The sequence below is a fragment of the Rhipicephalus microplus genome, unplaced genomic scaffold, assembly GCF_043290135.1.
Source record: "Rhipicephalus microplus isolate Deutch F79 unplaced genomic scaffold, USDA_Rmic scaffold_433, whole genome shotgun sequence".
NCBI lineage: Eukaryota > Metazoa > Arthropoda > Arachnida > Ixodida > Ixodidae > Rhipicephalus > Rhipicephalus microplus.
In genome coordinates this window covers 39,323-45,000 of record NW_027464997.1, presented here as the reverse complement: position 1 = coordinate 45,000, position 5,678 = coordinate 39,323, and the positions used below count along the sequence as shown (strand labels likewise).

General features: G+C 58.7%; 2 non-coding genes across 2 annotated transcripts in view; both read right to left on the bottom strand.

The window, feature by feature from the left end:
• The window catches only part of LOC142794481 (5.8S ribosomal RNA), a 153-nt gene extending 16 nt beyond the window's left edge, over window positions 1–137 (bottom strand). Inside the window, exon 1 of the ribosomal RNA XR_012892378.1 lies at window positions 1–137. This exon is cut by the window's left edge and continues 16 nt beyond it. This is a non-coding gene — a ribosomal RNA (5.8S ribosomal RNA).
• A 1,719-nt stretch (window positions 138–1,856) lies between these two features.
• On the bottom strand, window positions 1,857–3,671 carry LOC142794471 (small subunit ribosomal RNA). Its single transcript, XR_012892369.1, has one exon. It is a non-coding gene; the product is annotated as a small subunit ribosomal RNA (ribosomal RNA).
• Between the last annotated feature and the right edge of the window lie 2,007 nt (window positions 3,672–5,678).

The following is a 5,678-nucleotide window of genomic DNA, read 5'->3' as shown; positions in this document are numbered from 1 at the left end:
GAAGCCAAGGGAAGACCCAAGGCCGCAATGTGCGTTCAAAGAATCAGTGCTCAGTGTGTCCTGCAATTCACACCAAGTCTCGCAGCTGGCTGCGTTCTTCATCGACCCGAGAACCGAGTGATCCACCGCTTAGAGTCGTGAAAAAGTGTTTGTTCAATTCCGTACAGTCAAAACCAAACGTTTCTGGCACTCGGCCAAACAGTGGCCAAGAAGGGCGCTTTTCAGCGCACGCTTGGACTCCAAAACTCTGCCGCGCCTTTTTCGGCTGCCGCAAATCGAGCAAACGGTGTGTTTCGGACGGCGTTTCGCTTCCGCTACTTGCGAGTGCTTTCGTGGTCCACCCCTCTATAAATACTCGGGAGGCGTCGAAGCCGGTTCTCCAAGCCGGACCCGTAGGTATCGTTGTGTGCTCGCTCTCATTGGCCCGCCTAACCAGAAAATGCCTGCGGTACACCCATTTGGATAAGAGTGCACGCAGATGCGGGCCTCGACGGCTACACATTTCCTCGGGCGGCCGCCTCCCGGCCTCCGTGGAGCGCGGGATGCACGGTCCCATCGACAAGCCTCTCCCGTTTTTACCGTGGCGTCGCGGTTCACCACGGCGGGCGGGTCGGTCTCCTCCGCATAAAAAGGGGGACCCCCGCTTTTTGTTCCACGAAATCGCACAAGCTTTTTTCGCATCCACGGTTTGCCACCGCACACCAAAATGCCGATCCGGCTGCCTACTTTAGCCAACAGGTGGAGCCAGGCGCGCCGTACTTGCGCGGCACTTCCCACGTCCACCGAAGTCGGTGCCAAGGACCACTTTCGGCGCCGGAGCCGCGTACGAGCCTACTCGAGGCGGAAGAACGAAGCCAGCAAGGGCCTGGCCGCAAGTGCGTTCAATTGTCGGGACGTCCAAGTCCCTCGTTCTTCCGTGCTTCCTCTTTCGGCAAGTCGTTGCGGCACCTTCCCAAAGCGCGCAGACCCGCTAATCGCGACGAGCGCGACGTGGCCGTGCCGCCTTTCCCTCGGCAGCAAGCAAAACGCCTGGCAACGTCGACGCTCCCCTAACCGCGATCTCGCACCGTGTTTCGTGTGGCGAATTCAAAAGCCGGCCGGCGCTGCTGCAACCATTACGGTCGGTACGCATACGCCGCGGAGGGCGGGACGGTCATCGGAGCGTGCGGTTCCTCCATCGAGTACTGCGCACCTCGGCCGTCGCATCGCCGTGCCATGACCGGCCGCGCGTCAACGCGAACCGGTGCCAGCGAGATCCCTCGCCTGCAAGAACCGACCGGCAGCCTCCGTCACCCGAGGACGCGGAGGCGCTTGCCGCGGACGGCGGGACGGTATGCACTGGTGCACAGCGGACCCGTCACATCGCCAGTTCCTTGACCGACCGCCGACGCTTGTGCCGTTCCTCTCGTACTTGGCAGTCGCCGCGCGATTGTCGGGTCTCGTTCTTGCACGCTCGAACGGTCGGGAGGGCACTCGGCTGGCGTTTCGGGAACGCGCAGCCTCGCCTTCTACCGACGTAACCACGACTCGCCGTTCGCGCTCCGCCGCTCCTGTTTACAGTACTAGGCGGTCCCGCAGCGGTCGGGTCGCGCATTTCGAGCGCTTCGAGCCACGGTGCAGTGGCGGGTCGAAAGCCGACCTATGAGTGCGTTGCGCCGTTTGTACCCGCGTCCGCCACCTGGCCGACCGTCCAAGGTCGCGGTGTTGGCGTCCGCTGGGCGCAACAATTTGTCACGGGGTGCCGCTCCACATTCAGGCAGCCCCGTGGGGAAAAGCCGACCCCGCGTCCAAACGGGGTCAGCGGCAGAAAGTGTCGGGCGCAGACGCAGCTGAGGCGCTCACCCTTCACAATCCGTTAATGATCCTTCCGCAGGTTCACCTACGGAAACCTTGTTACGACTTTTACTTCCTCTAAATGATCAAGTTTGGTCATCTTTCCAACAGACCGGCGCAACCGAAAGGCCGCGCCGGACATCGGTCCGAAGACCTCACTAAATCATTCAATCGGTAGTAGCGACGGGCGGTGTGTACAAAGGGCAGGGACGTAATCAACGCGAGCTTATGACTCGCGCTTACTGGGAATTCCTCGTTCAAGGGGAACAATTGCAAGCCCCTATCCCAATCACGAAAGAAGTTCCACGGGTTACCCAGTCTTTTCAGACAGGGATAAAGACACGCTGCTTCCTTCAGTGTAGCGCGCGTGCGGCCCCGGACATCTAAGGGCATCACAGACCTGTTATTGCTCTGTTTCGTGCGGCTAGGAGCCGCTTGTCCCTCTAAGAAGGTTGTAAGGTGCTGGGAACCCCGCACCTATTTAATAGGCTAGAGTCTCGTTCGTTATCGGAATTAACCAGACAAATCGCTCCACCAACTAAGAACGGCCATGCACCACCATCCACCGAATCAAGAAAGAGCTCTCAATCTGTCAATCCTCCCAGTGTCCGGGCCGGGTAAGTTTTCCCGTGTTGAGTCAAATTAAGCCGCAGGCTCCACTCCTGGTGGTGCCCTTCCGTCAATTCCTTTAAGTTTCAGCTTTGCAACCATACTTCCCCCGGAACCCAAATACTTTGGTTTCCCGGAAGCTGCCCGCCGAGTCATTTGAGTAACTCAGGCGGATCGCTGGTTGGCATCGTTTATGGTCAGAACTAGGGCGGTATCTGATCGCCTTCGAACCTCTGACTTTCGTTCTTGATCAATGAAAACATTCTTGGCAAATGCTTTCGCAGTAGTTCGTCTTGCGACGGTCCAAGAATTTCACCTCTAGCGCCGCAATACGAATGCCCCCGTCCGTCCCTTTTAATCATTACCTCGTATTCCAAAAACCAACAGAACAGAAACGAGGTCTTGTTCTATTATTCCATGCAAGTTTATTCAGGCGACTCGCCTGCGTTGAGCACTCTAATTTTTTCAAAGTAAAAGCACCGGCCATCTCGAGGCACACAATGAAGTGCACCAAGAAAGAACCGGCATGATGTTCAGTCCGAGCCGTCGCATCGGGTAGATGCACTACTCGTCTGGAACTGAGATCCAACTACGAGCTTTTTAACCGCAGCAGCTTTAGTATACGCTATTGGAGCTGGAATTACCGCGGCTGCTGGCACCAGACTTGCCCTCCAATTGATCCTCGTTAAAGGATTTAGAGTGTACTCATTTCAATTACGGGGCCTCAAAAGAGTCCCGTATTGTTATTTTTCGTCACTACCTCCCCGTGCCGGGAGTGGGTAATTTGCGCGCCTGCTGCCTTCCTTGGATGTGGTAGCCGTTTCTCAGGCTCCCTCTCCGGAATCGAACCCTGATTCTCCGTTACCCGTAACAACCATGGTAAGCAAGTAACCTACCATCGAAAGTTGATAAGGCAGACACTTGAAAGAAACGTCGCCGGCTCGTGGCCATGCGATCAGCACAAAGTTATCCAGAGTCACCACACAATACGGGCCGAAACCCGATCGATCTTGGTCTAATAAAAGCACCCGTTACCCAAAGGGCTCCAGGCTCACTGCATGTATTAGCTCTAGAATTGCCACAGTTATCCAAGTAGGAAGAAACGATCTAAGGAACCATAACTGATTTAATGAGCCATTCGCGGTTTCGCCTTATTTCGGCATGTACTTAGACATGCATGGCTTAATCTTTGAGACAAGCATATGATTACTGGCAGGATCAACCAGGTAATCGTTCGACTGCGCGTCCGTCCTCGCCCTCGGCGGGCCGGACGCAGTCTGTGTGCGGCGGAGGCCACCTTCAGGCGCCCCAACACGCTTATTTTGCACTCCGAGATGACGGCGTTCGAGCTCGCTACGGCACAACCTTCCCGAAAGACGAGTGGGAGCCGTGCGGCAAGAAGCACGTTCATGCTCGCTCTTTTTCGTTGCATCGACTCGGTCGCGCCGTGCGGGTTGCCCAAGCCCGCTGCACTGTCGGTGGACCGGCCGGAACTAGCAACGGAGCCGAGACTGCAAAGCCGCCAGACGACGGGTCACGCCCGCGTCTTCGGCGCTTTCGCATCTGAATCGCCCGAGGACGACACGGAACACACCTCGATATCGTGGTAAAACGGCACCGTCCGACAACCAGCCCCTAACGCATCAAGCGGATGAGGCTGCAGACGACTGCCGTGGATTCCCCTGGAGCAGACCCGAGGACACGCTTGACGAGGCCGAAGCCCGCCGCATATCAGACACCCGGTCGCTTTCGCGTACGCCGCTCACGAGAACCCCCACATAATAGCAGCGATAAGTACCCAGACCTCCTTGGGCCCTAATACGAGCGTACTCGAGAAAATTTCACCGCGGGTGTGCCCCGAAACGTGTGGCATGTTGAGCGTGCCACAAGTCTACGTCGCTCTCAAACCCGCCGAGGTCGTAGAATTTGCGACCCTACTCACGAAATTCCCACCGAGGATACGGCCGCAAACGTACCGCACCTTGGGTAGGCCACGAGTTTGTGCAACACTACGCTGACGGCACAGCACCGAGGTCGTGCGCGCACGCACGGGAAAATTCCGCCGCGGTTTCTGCCGAAAACGTGAGGCACCACGACTCTCCGCAAGTTCGCGTCGACTGCGAAAGACCGAAGTCGTGAACGACGTGTCCGCTACTCGCCGCCGACACGCTGGACACCAAACGTACAACGACTCGACGGCGTCGTAGAGGCCCACGACGCGGTTTTCCTTAACGACGTCTCGGCGTGGCACCGACAGGTTAGAACGGCCGACCAACGTTCCCTGTCCGCCGTTCGGCTCAGTCGAAGGGCTCGGCGACTTCGGCAACGCTGCGAAGCCGCACGGTGACGCACGCCATGTCCCCATTTTTTTTTTTCTTTCTGCGTCTGCCGGGGTGCCCCTATAATAGCAGCGATAAGCACCCAGACCGCCGTGGGTCGCTCGCCCCGGCTGACGTGGTTTTTCGTACTCCTGCGGCGGTCGCCGTCAAGCACGTCCAAATACGCTACTTTCGTGGGCGCATTCACGCTCTTTCGCTTCGCCGGAGTGCCAGCACTCACTCTGCCAAAAACGGCGAACATCCGAGCGGCGGTTCCCACTTTTGCGTCGGCGTCGCAAACCCCGCCCCGGCAGACGAGGTTTGCCGTACTCGTGCGACGGTGGCCGGCGGGCACGTCGAAAGACGCCGATATCGTGCGCGAATTGGCGCACCTTGGCTTCACCGGAGTGCCGCCACTGACTCCTCCAAAAACGGCGAAGATCCGAGCGGCGCTTCCCACTTTCGCATCGGCGTCCCGAACTCCGCCCCGGCTGACGCGGTTTACCGTACTCGTGCGACGGTCGCCGGCGAGCACGTGGAAAGACGCCGATATCGTGCCCGAATCGGCTCCGTTCGGCTTCGCCGGAGTGCCAGCACTGGCTCGGCGAAAGACGACGAACATCCGAGCGACGGTTCTCACTATTGCGTACGCGTCGCAAACCCCGCCCCGGCAGACGCACTTTGCCGTACTCGTGCGACGGTCGCCGGCGAGCACGTAGAAAGACGCCGATATCGTGCCGGAATCGGCCCCGTTTGGCTTCGCCGGAGTGCCAGCACTCACTCGGCCACAAACGGCGAACATCCGAGCGGCGGTTCCCACTTAGCCGTCGGCGTCCCGAACTCCGCCCCGGCAGACGCGGTTGCCGAGCTCGTGCGACTAGCGACCGCGAAGCCGTCTCGCGACGCCGCTTTCGTGCG